The following is a 17,733-nucleotide window of genomic DNA, read 5'->3' as shown; positions in this document are numbered from 1 at the left end:
ATTTCCCAGCAGGCATTTGTCATTATCTCCAGTTACATTCTACTTAATATAAAGGTTCTTGCAACTTGCCACATCTTCTTTTCTCCCCACTCTGTTCTTTTCTGCTTAGTACAAACCTTGAAAATAAGATGCAATTTAAAGCTATATCTTGCACTTGAACGTTGAGATTTTAAGAAATTAATGTCTAGCACGTGTTTTGTTTCATGGAAATACAAAGATCCATTCAGGATAGTATTTTCAGGATAGCCTCAATCATCGGCAGAGCCCATGAGTACTTGGAAGAGAGGGGATTTTCTGTGCTACCAATATGGGATATGGCACTAGGGAGTAAACATGTCAGCAAGCAAACCTAGGCAGCCCATGCTCTTGTCCACAGCCAGTCTGGGGTTTGTCTACAGGACGTGAACTCTGGAATTTGGCAGGACTCCAGGCTGCTAGACACTCATGTTTATCCTGTTTAAACTCATGATAATCTCACTGAATTACACGGAAGGAAGAATACTGAAGAGACCTGCTCCATTAAAAGCAAGCCCTTTTGAGAGCAGCTGGACCTTCCCCAGGAAACAAAAGACACTTCTTAATATTAAAATCCCAAATTATAAATCTAGAGAATTTTGCTAGCTTGAGGGAGGGAGGCAGGAAGCAGGAAGGCAGGAAGGCAGGAAGGCAGGAAGGCAGGCAGGAAGGCAGGAAGGCAGGAAGGCAGGAAGGCAGGAAGGCAGGCAGGAAGGCAGGGAGGCAGGGAGGCAGGCAGGGAGGAAGGGAGGAAGGGAGGAAGGAAGGGAGGGAGGAAGGGAGGGGGGAAGGAAGGGGGGAAGGAAGGGGGGAAGGAAGGAGGGAAGGAAGGAGGGAAGGAAGGAGGGAAGGAAGGAGGGAAGGAAGGAGGGAAGGAAGGAGGGAAGGAAGGAGGGAAGGAAGGAGGGAAGGAGGGAGGGAAGGAAGGAGGGAAGGAAGGAGGGAAGGAAGGAGGGAAGGAGGAAGGAGGGAAGGAGGAGGAAGGAAGGAAGGAAGGAAGGAAGGAAGGAAGGAAGGAAGGAAGGAAGGAAGGAAGGAAGGAAGGAAGGAAGGAAGGAAGGAAGGAAGGAAGGAAGGAAGGAAGGGAAGGAAGGAAGGAAGGAAGGAAGGAAGGAAGGAAGGAAGGAAGGAAGGAAGGAAGGAAGGAAGGAAGGAAGGAAGGAAGGAAGGAAGGAAGGAAGGAAGGAAGGAAGGAAGGAAGGAAGGAAGGAAGGAAGGAAGGAAGGAAGGAAGGAAGGAAGGAAGGAAGGAAGGAAGGAAGGAAGGAAGGAAGGAAGGAAGGAAGGAAGGAAGGAAGGAAGGAAGGAAGGAAGGAAGGAAGGAAGGAAGGAAGGAAGGAAGGAAGGAAGGAGGAAGGAAGGAAGGAAGGAAGGAAGGAAGGAAGGAAGGAAGGAAGGAAGGAAGTGAGGAAGGGAGGGAGGGAGGGAGGGAGGGAGGGAGGGAGGGAGGGAGGGAGGGAGGGAGGGAGGGAGGGAGGGAGGGAGGGAGGGAGGGAGGGAGGAAGGAAGGAAGGGATAAACAATGTAGAGACAAAGGTCCTCTATTTTATTTAAACATGTGGGTGGTTTATAGTTTATAAAAATACAATAAGAAGAATATAAAATAATGATCTCATAAGAGTAAAATTGTGAGGTACCAGCATACTGCCCAAATATCCTTAGCAGACACAGAAGCTGTCAAGTCAAATAATTACTTATCAAGCATAATGCAAATGACAAAATGTAAACTTTGCAAGATGAAGGTAGATCCTGAGACTGCCTTGTATGTAATGACATAAGCACTGTCAGCATAAGTTTGAAATTATGCCATTGCAGGCTTACTAAGGAGCCACAGACAAAGTGCCAATGGGTAAGGTATTTCAAGGGAGGGAAAAAATACCTCTCAAGAAGAATATAATGATGAAGAGTCTTCCTCTTCTTACTATACATGTAACACAAATTGACTGTACAACAGAGTTCCAAAAATCCCTATTCTCTATCAGATCATACATAGGGCTTGAAATTATATCTTAGCATTTCAGCTTTTGTTCTAATTAGAAGTATTTTGGCATGCTGAGTATTTTTAAAAAATGTTTAAAAACTTAACTTGATCTAGCCAATATCTTGAATTCTGTCTGCGTCTGCAAAGTTCTGGAATGAATAGATGTGAAAACACAATTTGGCCCATATATCAAAATAAAGTCTTTTCAAGAATGGTAAATCAAACTTTTGACCTTTAACTTTGAAGTTTTAGATATATTCATTTATATAATTTATTAAATTATTAATTTTATTAATTAATTTTATTAATTTAACTTAATTATTTAAGTTAAATTACTATAATTAATTTAAATCCTAGGTACCTTTAGAGTTATAAAACCTTAGAAAATATAACCACCTGCACCATAAAAACCTCAACAGCTTGGGGACCTCAACAGCCTACTCTTTAGGGTAAACACTCCTTGCAGGAAACAGAAAAATGGGCAGGACGCAAGAGATGAGCCAGTGTTTTCCAGAAACTGCTTAAGACATCTCAGTGGTAAATAACAGGTATATGCACTTGTCTTAGTGTTGTAAAGATTAGCTTAGTGCTAAAATATTAGAACACTTCTGTCTAAAATGGCTCCTTTTGTACTGAATATAGAGAAGCCTCTCCTTGCAAGTGCCACCAGGAATTCATAAGAACTTAAGTTAACATAGGTTTATTTAAGCTACTAAAGATGTCTTGCATCAGTAACAACCTCTTTCCTTTAACTGCACTGATACCTTATGCAGTGCATTATTCTTCAGTAACCTGTTGAATCGTGTGTCCATGTGTAAATTTTTAACTGTTAGGTCATGGGCTATTGGTTTCTGGTACTCTAATGGTCACAGAGCAGGATTAGGTTTTATCAGAATGACTACAGGGGGATAAGAAGATTTACAAAGGCTATCTTCACTGCATGTGTGAGAAGAGCCCACTACAGCAAAGCAGTGGGACTTACACAGACAGTATGTCACTGAGGTGAGGGTGGCCTTCTTGTCCTCATAGAGCACCCCCGGGTCCCATTGTCAGGGGATGTAATGGTGCTGAAATTCTTGTTCTTCCATCAAATAGGGAAGAAGACCTCCATCATGGTTTATGAGGCCTTTTCTTTTCTCTTCTCTTTGTCATAGACAATAGGTGCTGGTTAGACATTTTAGTCTCTTTCTTCTGGAACCAATTTTAATTGTGAGCACAGAGCACTCCTTTATTTTGACCTATTACTTAAAGGTCTGAAAGTGCCGAAAAGTGGTTTTATCACACAGTTTATAATTTGAAACACCTGTAGAATATCCAGCTCCTTGTAAAGCTCCCCAAATCACACCCTAGTTCCTGAGATTAGATTCCTTCAGCTGCTGTACTTTTCCAAGAAAAGTGCTCATCCTTATTTCCAGCCCTAAGCACTTCTGTAACCTTTCTCTTTTTTTTAAATTATTGCTTAAGCACAATAAAATGATGTCTTTTAAGGCCAAGAGTAGAAAGCAGAAAAGCAATATGTGGCTGTCTACTCAGAGAAATAGCAAGCAGAACAGCCTGAAAAAGCTGTAAGAAGCTGTGAAGCAAGAAGCATGCATAGTAAAAGCTATATAACAGCTAGATAAAAGAGTTAACCACAGGAAAGGAAGCATAGAAATGAGCAGGTAGATTTCCCTTGCACAGGTGTTATGTCAAAAACACTTTCCTATCAAAAAATAAGGATCAAATTCATCCTTCTGTTCATATACTCAGAATCACGGAATCACACATATTTTGCAAGTGAAGAGCTTATAAAGCATAATTTTTCTAAAAGTAGGAAATCAAACCAAGCCCAGGTCTGTTAGAAATGGAGTCTTGCTCCCAGGTTCTTGCCTGTCATAATGGCCCCAACTCCACATCTCTAGTGGTCCCATAAAAACAAGAGGCACCAATGTGTGATATCCTAGACAAGAGCATGTGCTGAGGAACCAGCCAGATCCTCCACTTTCCCCTAGCTGGGCCATTATCCTGGGCCTCCTTTCTGCCCAAGCATCAGCATTCATTACAAGGGTGGTAACACAACTGTCTTTTGAACTCCTACTTGTCTTCCAGTTTGGCTTGAGGTGGCTTAACAGGCCTAGAGCTTAGCAGGGGGAGAGAGGTCACATCTAAGACACAGTTTGTATATTTTTCTTTTAGAAAAGACATAAAATGTTCACTTAGAAACTTAGTGTTCCCAAAACAATTTTCTAATATCACAGGTAGCAAAAAACATTTAGCACACAGGTAGTACATACAGTACAGAATAAAAGAATAATTTCATACTGTCCAGGGATGGTTACCCACAAGTAATAGATCAGCATTAGAATACAGCTGCATGGCTATTATTAAAAATTGTACCATCAAACTTTTTTTTCATTCTTTCTGAGTATTATATGCTTATCTCAGAATTCCATCACTGGTGTATGAGAAATATGTGATTTTATACTCTGAAGCATTACATGACTCTTTGGAGCTTGATCTGGTATTACAGCCTGAGAAAAATAAAATTTTGTATGAACAGAAACAGTTATAAGAGACCTTTGACATGCCAAGGAGACTGTAGTACAGAGACTCAAACATATGTGATAAATAAAGACACAAAAATGGAGGAGCTATCCCACATGTAGGTAATTCTGCCTCTGATTTGGGGATTTTGTTGCATCTAATGCTTAAGCATCTACTGTTGGATCAGTCTTCCTCAAGTAAAAGAGACAGCAACAGAGGGGAAAATGGTGCTTTTGAAGATATCCAAACCTGGGCTCCAATTCACCAAAAGCAATTACTTAGTGATTGACATTAAGAAATTTTAAAATTCATTTTAGATAGAGTGGATCTCTCCGTGGAGGTCTTCAAAAGCACCTAACCTGTCTCCTACATCTAGGAAAGAAATTTATTTCTTATAAATTTTATTTATTTATTTGTTTATTTATTTGAAAGAGAGAGAGAGATTGAGGGAATCACAGGGCAGTTAGAATGAAGACCCAAGTGCTGGAGATACAAAAATGTAGGTACCCTTTCTTTGGTAAAGCAGAATTTTGGAGAAGTTTCTGAAAGAAAAATGGAAACTACAGGCTAGCACCGTTGCACAACAAAATAATGTTGCATTCCTTTATTTCTAAACTTTCTTGCCACTGGAGATATCTGTAGGAAAGCAGCAATGAAGGCAAAATAAATACCTTTCCAGTGTTAATGACTGATAAATTAGGTCTGTATTAAAGACAGTGGCATTATATATTACATAATAATAATACATATATATATTCTTTATCTGGGGTTTCCCAAAACTTCTGATTTCTTCTCCCACCTGCATGTAAGAGAGCACATTAAACTTTTCCTAATAAGTTCACAAAGCTTTGTGTTAGTGTATACTACAAAAAAAGGGAAGACATCTAATAAGTTAACAGATCTGGAGGGCACAAGCAAAGAAAGAGCTGATAAACAACCACTGTGCCCTGAGGCAGTTTCTGTAGTGAAAAAGAAATGCTTGGCCTGAACTCAACTATACAGATGTAATGCCAAAAATGAAGTAACTCCTGGCTTTAAAGCCCCTGAGAGCCACTAGAAAGCTTCTCCAGACTTCAGATTACACTGTAATTTATTTTCCAGTGATTCTGTAGTGAGTAAATTGCTAACTGCCATTAAGGAAATGGAGTTGGTTTCCTGTTCCTGACACAGATTACTCAAAAGACCCTGGATCAGTCACAACGCAGTACTGGAAAAGATAAAATTATTTTTTGAGTGTATACATATCAATACTGGAATATTAACCCAGAGGTACTAATTTTAAGGCTGACAGTAGAGAGGTCATAAGTAAAGTAAGATACCTGTAATACAGGAAGGATGTGTGTAAGTTAGCAACATTTAAGACAAGAAATAAATGTTTCCCAGTCCAAAAAAAAAGAAGTTATTGAGCCTCTTGAATCACCTATGAAACAATTGAAAGACCTAACTTCTTCCTGAAAGTACTTACCAAGGAAAAAACCATAATGCAGAATGCAACAGGAGCTTCTAGCCAAATATTGACCTGAAAGGAGAGTATATTTTTGTCATATTATCCATAAGCTATTTAACAAATAAAATCCTTAAGCATTTGAATTTATTTAAATAGTCTATGTGAGTTTGAAGCATTTATTCCACACCTTAAAATTAGTTATCTGATACAGAAATTATGATATGTGATGTTCTGAACCAACCAATGTTTCTTCTGGTTTTAGAAACTCGTGGTTCTTCTGTTGTTGCACCTTATCCATCTCCAACAGCTTTGTGTAACAGGGTATATAAAGGCATTTTTAGGTGCTATTACTATGTTGTTTGTTTTACAAGCAGACAAAAAAAAAACGTTATCTATTCTCAGTATCTATTCCTATAATACACAGGAAGTATGAGTTTTAAATCTCTCTTCTCTGTGTCCTCCTTACAGTCTATACACTCAGGAGCCAAGGAAATGCTACCTATGACAGTGGCTGTTTTCCTGTACAGACAACAGGGGAAACACAGGAAAACTGGCTTCCCCAGCTTAAAATCATTTTCTGGAGGTAGAAGGGGAAATGAGGGGAAGCTCCAAAAGATCCATACTTAACACAAAAGTAGTACTGAGAATAAAGCCCTTGTTCATGGATCCTACAGTTCCGGGAGCTGAGATGGTTGGACTTGCCAAGAGTAGAAACCATAATGATCTCTTAGGGTAACTAAATTGAGGGTGGAAATTTCCTTTCCAGGTTTTTATGACCACCTGAAACAAACAGGTTCTTGCAGTAAAAGATAGACAAATATGGAGACGTCCTTTGCCACATTTTGTCTGGTTGTGAGAGCCCAGTGTTGGGGGTTGTGCAAAGGTGGCCCTTCTGATGTCAGAAGATCTCGTTAGAGCCTGTAAACTTCTCATAATTGTATTTGTACTCAGCACTTCCTACTTCTTGTGTCCTTCCTTTTCTACAGGAACAAATTTAACTTGTCTTTTGAAATCTCATTACCGCAAAAATTTCTCCTTCCTGCATCAGCCAGGTCTTACTGGCTGACAAAGAGAGAAAATAAGTTTTAATAAAAAGTAGGATTATTAAACTGGAAGTTGTTTACACACAGACTGGTATACCCAAGTTAGAGCGTGCGCTGCAAGTTGTCCAGCTTCTGCTCTGCCATCAAGCTCTGTATGTGCAATTGCCCAGATTTTGGGGCTAGTAGGAGATCAGATCCAGTCTGGCAGGTGATGAAATGCATTGCAAGCATAAGGAAGTGGTGGAGTGGCACACATAAAACTGTAGCAGTGTTAATGTAACAGAGCAAGCAAAATAAGCTTAAAACCACATGCATCACAATGTGTAGAAAGCTTAACTTCAGTCCAGCAGAAAGCTGTTCTGGTTAATTCATGCAATCATTTTGCTATCACTTGTGCCTGCTCCAAATAACAGAAAGGCTCAAAGCACTTTTTTTACATCTCTGACAGAAGATACTGAATATTAATAAGAGCAGAAACAAGGGACCATTCAGGAAGGCATCTTGCTAGCTGGCATTCCAGAAATTCCCTCTTGTTATCTAAGCAAAGATATCAGCTATAGTGAAGATATCTATCTGATGTGTTGTGTGCATGGCATGGAAGGAAAACACAGGGTTCCTCAAGCTCAGGTGTTTTCTGAGGAAAGAATTGCCATCCATAACTGATAAACTTTTAAACTCATAAACTTTTTCTGCAACTAGCCTGTCTGCCTTAGTTTGCTGTCCTCTGTGTACAGTGGGAAATGTAAGGAAGCTGATAATGGGAACATGAAATCAAACAATATAAAACAATTTGATTCCTCAAAAGAATTATGTAGGAAATGTAATGTTTGGTTCCTTCCAAGTTTTGCTGATAGTGTTTTTTTTAGCTTGTAAGACTAAAAGCTGCTTCCAGGAAGAAATGGAGATGAATACACTGCCAACAATCGAAGGATTATTCTCAGACTGACTGAAACCCAAAAAGGTCAGAGATGTGAGCAACACAATCTGCTTTTCTAAGACAAACTGGGGGTTAACTATTCTGAGAAGAACTCACTGAGAGGAGAAACACATACACAGAAATGCTCAGGTTTTTTTTCAAGGTAGATGTACAAAGTAACTGTTTTCTACGGCAAAGTTAGGTCTATTTGTTTACCAAAAATAGTGAAGTCAAAAACTGATAAAAAATGCACACTTTATGTTATATGGATTCAAATTTTTTATTATACAGACATCAAATTAAATCCACAAGTATTTGTTTCCCAGAGATATAAGACTATTATGCCTACAGTATGTATGGATTGTAGGCATGTATTTGTTAATCAGAAATCAACAGGCCCCTACATTTGCACTTTACTTCCTGTGGCTTTATGTTTTCAATGGGAAATTTGGCAACAAAGAAGCAATTTATGATTCAGTATTATGACGGTATATATTGCAAAAAATTGAAAGATCTGATCTGTGAGATTGTTCAGCCTTTTACAAACACCTTGCGTCAAGAAAGATAATGTTCAAAATACGAACCTACCTAATTAAGTATGTGCCAGTTAAAATAAATTACATACACAAAGAGATACTGAGGCAAACATCTATTGGGCAATAACAAAAGCAAGTAACACTATCTTGGCTCATCCTGTAACCTTTAAAACTAGTAATGTAGAGAGTAATGTTCTTCAGAAGAATTTATATAGATTACTCCAGCTCAAAGTGAAAGATTAATCTCTTCAATAAATCATCCTGAAGTTAATTATTACCAACTGACTTAAAAGATCCATGCTGAAGAAGCAGTTTTTAATTGCATTTTAAGTGATTCATTCCTTTATACAGTTATTACATGTATAGATGATCAGTTTCTTAGACGACCAAAATGTTAATTAGTGAAGGTTTCTGAGTTCATTAGAAGGCCTATACAAGGTGGGCACTCATCAGTTTGCCCACACCACTGTATTGCCTGAAACCAGGCTTCAGCAAGAATCTTCTGCTATGTTAACTGCATTTTGAAGCATCCTGTATTTATTTGCTACTGTAGAACAAATTCGGAGCAGATGCAGGTTCAGATTTCAAAGTGTTTTTTCCCTCAGGAAATTACTTTTCAGGATGAATACAAAAATTTTATTCTTTCAATGAGTAGTTATGACTGAATATTCTGGGCTTGTCTACTTTTCAGAACTTTTTATAATATAATGCAATCTCTCCTAACAGGGAAATCTCTTCCTGATTTGGACAGTCACAACAGAACTTGCAACCAGTAGACTGAGGCATCTTTTTAGTTTATTACTGGACATTAGTGGTCAAAGCTGGGGATTAAAAGGGTTAAAAACTGTCTTTTGGACAAGTCTAAATATTGCACCATTTCAAAATGGTATGAAAAACAACTTGCAGTGCATGAACCTGAGGTCTAGAGTGCAAGTACCTTTGAAGAACTGTCTAGTCTTACATACTTTCCTGGATACCTGCTATATGGGTATTCTGAAACAGGAGAGTAAAAAGAATTTTGGTCTGATCCAGTTCAGCTCCTCATTTCCAGACCATAAATTGCAGGAGTCTGTATAAAGGAATCAATGTAACAACATTTGTGACCTCTACAAGTAACAAAGAGAACGTGAGAAACTACTCTGAAGATGAAAACAGCGTAAGACTGACCAGAGGCAGGAAATGGCAAAGAATGACCAACTAGACAGGGGCTCTTTACCCTGGGAAAGTGAAGATTTAGGGGGACAATACGACAGAAGGCTAAAAAATAGCCATGTTGGGGAGAAGGTGAATGAGGAATGATTCTTTTTCTACATAAGAACTAGTGGTTGTCAAATAAAATTGTGTGGTAGGTTGAAAACAAAAAGGGGAATGAAGCCCTTTAATATGATAGCATTAAAGTCTTAGAATTCTCTGCTGCTAGATGCACAGCATCTACACATACAAATCCACACATAAAATTCCAATGTCCTTAACCTAGGGCTAGGGATGTTCATGAAAGCTCTGTGACACTCAGTCCTACAGCTCCTAATTAAGATATATAACCAATAAGGTCATGGTCAGCCTTGCCAACTCCTACCCCAGTCTAGGTTCAGTCTCTGCTGGGATCACACTTCTCTTTGCTGAGCCCTGCAGTATGGTTGGTAAATACTGCTCTGGAGCACAGGGCTCTGGAATGCAATACCTCAGCAGCAGCAAGGCCCCAGGGACTCTGCTGGAAATGTTGGCTCCACTAATATTGTCAGGGGTGAAGGGGAAGGCAATTATGGTAACCCCAGGCCCCCACAAAGATCACGGGGTAGTGATGTTACTGACAATTAAAGGAGAGAAACCTCTGAGAGTGAAAATATCACAGGAAGTCAAGCTCTTTGTCTACCTATACAACAGAATGGTTCTGCTCTTAAAAAGTCAGAATAAATTCTGATTTTCAATGCTCCAGTAAATGTTTATATACTGTAAAGGTTTACAAAGAAATAATTGTGTTAGTGTTCTTCCTGGTTATGCACCTGCAACTTATAATGAAAAAAATAGATTACAATGTCTTTGTTGTAGTACATTGTTCTATAACTGAGGATTAGGTTGTGCTTCATTTTAAGTATTTTCAAAAGATACAGATAATTACAGTTCTTACTAACAGCTCTGAGGCAAACGTGAATTCTCAGGTGGGCTTTTAAGCCTCATCTCAGCATGTTTGATGTAGAAACAAATATTAAAAGTACTCTAGTATTTTTTGTCAATGTTTTCCTGAATAAATTCTATTAAAAATATAGATTCCTTTGGTCCTTCACACAGAAAGTATAATGAAAACAATTTTAATCTTAAAATAACTCACTGAGATGCCAAAGATTAAATTAGAGATACCAGCTACCAATCCTTTTCTCATTTACTTGCAGTTGGTCATACCAATCTTCAGACAATATATGTGAAGTAAGTCATCTCCACTATTTCCGTTACTGTGTTGTAACACAATTCGGCAGAATTTTAACTCAATTGCAAAAACTAATGGTGGGCCATACACAATTCACAATGATATGTGATCCCCAGCAACTGTTGGGCAGCAATTAAAAAAAAAAGTTGGTTATTTTCTTCAATAAGTGAAAGAAAACTGCATGCATTATGAATATGAGAATTTAGTGCAGTATTTGACTAAGGACAGGTTCAGTTCCTTTTCAGCTACTTCACAAAGATATTCTATCATAAGAATATCTTTATTTACATATTTAAAGTAGACACTTTTGAGCTGAGGAAAGGGCAAATGAAACAAAGCAGAGAGAACTAGAGTCTGCAGCAAAATATTGTCTCTAAGGGAAGATTTTTTTTTTTCCATCTGCATAAACACTTGAATAATTATTCATCAGTTCTTCAAACTGGAAATTTGCAAAAAAGCTGTTGAGCGTGGCTTTCAGTAGTATAAAGAGCTAAAGCTCTTCAGGGTCTCAATTACATCCTTGGAGGAGCTATAAAAAAATGAAAACATGCAGATTGTTCCAATCTACGAGAACACCTTCATTTATTACTTATTTGTCAAATGGAATACACTACCAGTGATGACCATGGGAAAGTTTTAGATAAATAAAATATGCTCAAAAGTGGGAAAAAATTTGTACTATCAGGTAGCTGCAGCTTTGCTGGGTGAGCTAATTATTCATGTAGAGACATTTTCTAAATCTGTCACTTCAGACAGCAATGGCTTCTAATTCTAGAAAGCCATTTGCCTAGAGAAGTAGTTGCTATTGCTCTAACTTAGCAACAAACCCAGTGCAACCTCCACTTCTTCAGCTGAACAAAGACATTTGGCTCTCACCAAGGATCTCTGTGTCATTGGCACATTTTTATATGCTTCAAATGTAGAGCACTTAACCATGAACAGCTGGCTCAGAACACTGCTAAGTTAATACCAATTTACCTTCCCTGTCCTGGTAGCAATATTTTCAACAGAAAGAGGTAAGAACTAACACCTGCTATGCAAACATGCCTGCTGTACAGCCTATGCCCAGTTTTGCAGCTCCAGCATAACTCTGTGTTATTCATTCTTATACCCTCCATACCTTAATGTTTCAGCAGCATGTGCTATTCAAGAAAGTCTTTCCAATCTACTTTTCACAAAAGCACCTTTCTTTAAACTCAGTCTTAACTTCCACTATACCCAGAGTGGATTTTAAACCTAGGCTTAGAATAAGCCTAGGTTTAAAATAAGCCGAGCTCACCTAGGCTTCAGAATAAACATGTTTGCAACATTTCCTACATGGAAGTGAATGTAAGCTGAAGTTGGAGTTCAGACAAAAGGATAAAGAGGTCATTCTGTGGAAACTCACTCTCTGGACTCTGTCACCAAAGTTCATCCTCTTTGTTCCTGTCCCATACGAAAAGAGAGCCTTTTGAAGACTGGGGTGACATTTACTTCCAGTCCTCAGGCACCACTCCTGATTACCATAACCTTCCAAAGATGATCATGAGTGACTTTGCTATGGTATCTACCAGCTCTCTCAGCACTCATGGATGGATCCTGACAGGGCTTATGGACTTGTGGATGTCCAGTTTGCCTGGGTGTTCTTTAAACCAAACCTCCTTGACCACAGGAAAATCCTTCAACATTGCTTTACCCTGGTGTCGAGGGTCAGAGATTCCTGAGGGCTGGTCTAGACAGTGAAGATGGATGCAAAGATTGAATTCAGTTACTCTGCTTTCTCTGCACCTTCTGTTACCAGGGTCCCCTCTCCATTTAGTAACAGAACCACATTACCCTTAATTGTTAATTATGTATTTGAAAAAGCCCTTCTTGTTGTCCTTGACATCCTTGGCTGGATTTAATTCCAGATGGACTTGGCCTTCCTTGTCTCATTTCTACTTAACCTGACAATCTCTCTATATTCATTCCAGGGGGCCTGACCCTGCTTCCATCTCTGTGTATTTCCTGATTACACTTGAGTAATGACAGGAGTTCCCTGTTCATCCATGCAGGTCTCTTTCCCCCTTTGCCTAACTTCTTGCTCATCAGGATGCATTCTTCTTGAGCCTGGAGGAAGTGATCTCAAGAAATTAATGTTCCCTGCAGGGCCCATTCCTATGGGATACTTCCAAGAAGATCTCTGAAGAGGCTAAATTCAGCTCTCCTGAAGTCCATGGTGGCAATCTTACTTGCTGCCCTGCTTCCTCCTCAGCCAATATTGAACTCCACAATCTCATGGTCAAAACAGTTAAGGCTGCTCCCAACCTTAGCATCTCCATCAAGGCCTTCCCTGTTGGTTAGTATGAGGTTAAGGAGCACACCATTCCTTGTGAGATCCTCCCCTACCTGGGACAAGAAGTTGTCATCCATGCTTTCCAGGAACCTTCTGGACTCTTTGTGCTTCTCTGAACGGTGTAGCTTCTCCAGAGGATGTCAGAGTAGATAAATCCCACACAAGAACCAGTGCCTGTGACATTGAGGCTGCTTCCAGCTGTCTATAGAAGGTCTCATCCTTTTCCTCCTCCTGCTCCAGTGGCCTGTAGCAAACACCCACAATAGCGTCACCCTTTCTAGTCTGCCCTTTTATCCTAACCCACAAGCTCTTTTTACATTAAAAAACACCAGTACTGTGTAGGTTTTTCTGCATACAAAAACCAGAAGAACATTCAAAATGCATTTCTCCTCATGACCTTTCCTTAGAGAAGGCAGATCAGCAAAGCATATTGCCTTTGCATAGTACATTTACAGCATATAATTCCTTATTTAACTCACACAGTTCTTTGCCACATACTTAAAAATGGGTTTGTGATACAGTACTCTGAGATTCTTTGTGGGCTTTACTGAGATCCTTATGTTCTTATTGCAAAATTATTGTCCTGTGTTTGAGAAATGTCTGTGGGATATATACCTCATCTTGAGGAAAAAAATCAGTATTAAGCAACTGCTGTTCCAGAAAATAAATGTTCTGACCACAGGAAAAGTTTCTTTCTTGATTGAAACCATTTTATTCAGAACTACCTCTTCTGGTATTCTGTATAAAGGGAATGACTTGCTGATTTCAGCCACTGACTTTTTTATTTCCCTTTACTGCTAGCAAAATTAAGATTAAAAGTAATTTCACACTGTCTAAGGATGTTAATTTAAAGAAACATTTCTTCCTGTAATTTAATGTTGCAAATGAAAAAGTGAAAATTATTTAAGACAACGTCAAGGGAAAAATGGAGAGCACAGCTGTATGGGTTACAATGAGGGAATTATAGCTGAAACCACAATGGGGCCTTCTCTTGAAGAGTAACCTGATGAACACAAAGTAAGAGAAACGCTACTACACGCTATTGCTTTTAAATGTTAAGTGTTTGTTATTTATCCAGACAGTCAGCCTTCACACACCATGAATTTGTGGGGTGGGTAGGCAAAGTGTGCAGCCTCTAGGAACTGAGATGTTATCAGTGATGACAATCCTTTACCACAATCCTTTACCACAGTGATGACAAGCCTTTACCACAACTGAAATCCACACTGTCCATCCATACCAGCTCATACATACTGGAAGCAAAGCCTCAGAAAAATGCAAATAGCAACTCCACTGACTGCAAGTCCAAGTCAGAACAAAGGAATGACCTGTGTGCCATATCTGTAATACTCCAAAATGTATATCAGTAATGTTCTTAGGTTACTCTGTAAATGGAGTTTAGGAATAACAGTATCTAATGAAGAAACAACTTTTAATATGTATTGAAATGTATTTTAAATGTGTGTGAAAGAGTGCTAGGAAAGATCTTGGAAAATACTCCTCTTCTGGTATTCTTTGTACATATGCCACAATAGATAGCAAGAGATTAAACAGTCAAAATACAAAGTAACATGATAGTATACATTCACACTAGGTGCATATTAAAACATTTACTTTTAAAAATACTGTATTTCTAAATCCTAGGTTACAGATTCAGCAAATAATTGCAAATGTAAAGTCCTGAAAGTTAAAAAGAGAATACTGTTTCTGTCTCAGTTCTCATAAACATCCTGTAGTGACAGCACATATTGTTGAGATCAACAGGAGTTGCAGTCATCCAGTACATCCTGGAACAGGATCCAGATAGCTGTTATTAAAAAGTCATAGATAAAAAGTCTAAAATGGAAAGAGAAGGCTATACCAACCTGTACAAATCAAAGCTATAAATTCCAAATACTGTACTAACTGCATTGTATAAATTTAATAAGGTGAGAAAAAAGAACACAAAGAAAGTAGTGGTCAGCATGATTACAAATGAAATTATTTAATTTTATTTGGAACAATGTAAAAAATTGTACAGATTCTTTAATAGATGGAATTTGTAGGCTCGTTAGTTCAGGAGAAGTATAAACATTTTTCTCTTCAGGTCTGTTAGGAATAATGATCAATTTCCCTTCCAAAACTAATCAAAAAATATGAGCAACAAGTACTTTTTTCCATCAAGTCTGGACAAATTATATATGATGTGTTTACAAGCCTATGCAATTACTAATGCAGCCTTCCCAAAAATCTCAGATCCCTGGGGAAGCTCCAAAGGACTGGAAAAAAACATGGACTGTTTGGACTGTGGTCAAAAGAAAATTGGGTAATTTAGGAACTTTAGGCCTGCCAACATGACAATCAATGCTTAGCCATCCATTCACGTGGCTGAAAACTACCTAACCAATGTAATAACTAGTGAAAATGATACTGAACATTTGTGTCACAGAGATGACCATCAATGTGGATGTGCAGAAAATAGATCCACTTTTACTAGGCTTTGTTCCATAGTTGTTAGAAGTTAATCTGTGGCATAATGTTTAATAAGAAAACATCTTAGGCACTCCCATGCATTTTGACTGTTAATTGGGACAATTCTGGAGAAAGAATACAGGTTCTCCCAGTCATTGTTTACTGAACATAAACTCCAGTGACACTTAAACCCCTGGGCCTGTTAATTCAAACCTTGAAGAAACGAATGGAAAAAAACAGATAGTATGATGTTAATTTTCTTTGGTGAATTCCCTTATTAGAATGAGAAGTATCTGAAATCAGAAGTTCAAAAGACATTGATAAATTGAAGAGGATTTAGAGAAGAGACTGAAGATGACTAGAGGAGTGAAAAACATGACTTACTGACAGACCACAGAAGCTCATTCTGTTTAGGTATCAGACTCCTTCTCGTGACACTAACTCCATTATGCTGTGAGCCCGTTCTGGGAGCTGATCCAGCTGAAAGTAGGCCTGCCTTTTCCTGTTTGCTTGTTTTAAGGTTTACATCTACACCAGGTCCCTGAACTGATCCACTCTATGGCCATGTCAGCAGTCCCAACACAAAACTGGTTACAGGGACAAGTGGTGGGAACTGAAGGAAACAGCAGCACAGTTCATCCCCAGGTCTTGATCAATGGAACCACTTCTATACATACCTTGCTGCAGAACACTTGCTACAGCCTCATGGTGTCAGTGAAGAAGACTGCAGGCTCTTCTGGGAGAAAACAAAAGCTGGTGGCATTCACAGCCTAACAATTAACCAGGCACTGCAATGTCTTCTTTTGCACAAGCAGTATCATCCATGAAGTTAGAGGACAGTCCAAGAAATGTCACTAACTGATTTAAAGACTGTGTTAGGGGAAGCCCTACAGTGTATGCTATGTTGAACAGCAGACCATATGATCTGGACATTTCTTTCTGTCTTCTAGGAGGTGATATGTAATCATGCAATCTGATAACTGTCAAGCTGGAACTTCTCTTCTAGAAAAAGAAACACTGGTGCATTTGTGTACATATAGTCTTAATCTAACATTTTCTAAAGAAACTGGACTGTTTGTCCCAGTTGCCTGCAGGTGAGTGCTCTTCAACCTCTAGCATAATACAAACGAGTCCATGTGGATAAGCATGCTACTGCTCCAGCAAAACTGATAAAGCTATCATTCTCACCTTAAACAGAAAAGGTGTCTTTACCCAGTGTTGTTATAGTTTATGCAGCACATTTCATGGTTTATTTGAACCATAAAATTTTAAAGAACTGTAAAACTCTTTTTAAGTGAGTTGTTCTCATTGTCCCTTTAGTGCCATGGCAGATAAACTATTAGACAGACTACTGTAAACAGCTGACTCTTTCCCATATTCTAGCCGTACCTTGACAGAGCAGATAAAAGTGCAGACTGTGAAAGCAAACCCTGAAGTAAGTGGGTCAGAAGTCTAGTGGAGAAGAAGTGCCAATTCGCGGCTGTTGGGCTGCACAGAGCATACCAGAATACAAATGCTGCCCCTTTATTCAGACAAGGCACCAGCAGCAGGACCGTGCTGGCTCAGGGACTACTGTGCTTCCTTGATCATGGCCAGGAAGGAAGCAAGGCACAGGGGCAGCTGTGGTCAGGGCCAGTGGGTAATCCTGGGGCCTGGGACTCAGCTTGCCCACCCAGCTTGGTTCTGACTGCACAAGGAACCACAGCAGGAAAGGATTGCTACTAGGAAGCACTGCAAGGCCTCCTGGTGCTTGCAGCTTTCAGAAATACACCTTGAGCTGTCAGCCATAGGAAGTGTGGAAGGGAATTTTACCAAGTGGAGAAAATTAGGAGTGTTTGTACAAGACTATAAATCTGGGGGGAAAGTGCATCATTTGTATCCTCTACCAAAAAAAAAAAAAAAAAAAAAAAAGTAATTATTGGTACAGTCTCTGCCCTTCTAAAGAGAAAAACTTTAACTTCAGGCTTCTAATAATCACAGGCTTTGCTGCAATATGAGGACAGAGATTGTTACTAAGCTATTTGGAAAACATGAGTCAAAACCATACCACATCCAAATCTATGGAAGTCTACGTAGTTATGAA

The sequence above is a fragment of the Poecile atricapillus genome, chromosome 1, assembly GCF_030490865.1.
Source record: "Poecile atricapillus isolate bPoeAtr1 chromosome 1, bPoeAtr1.hap1, whole genome shotgun sequence".
Classification (NCBI taxonomy): Eukaryota; Metazoa; Chordata; class Aves; order Passeriformes; family Paridae; genus Poecile; species Poecile atricapillus.
Note: the sequence above shows the minus strand (reverse complement) of the source record.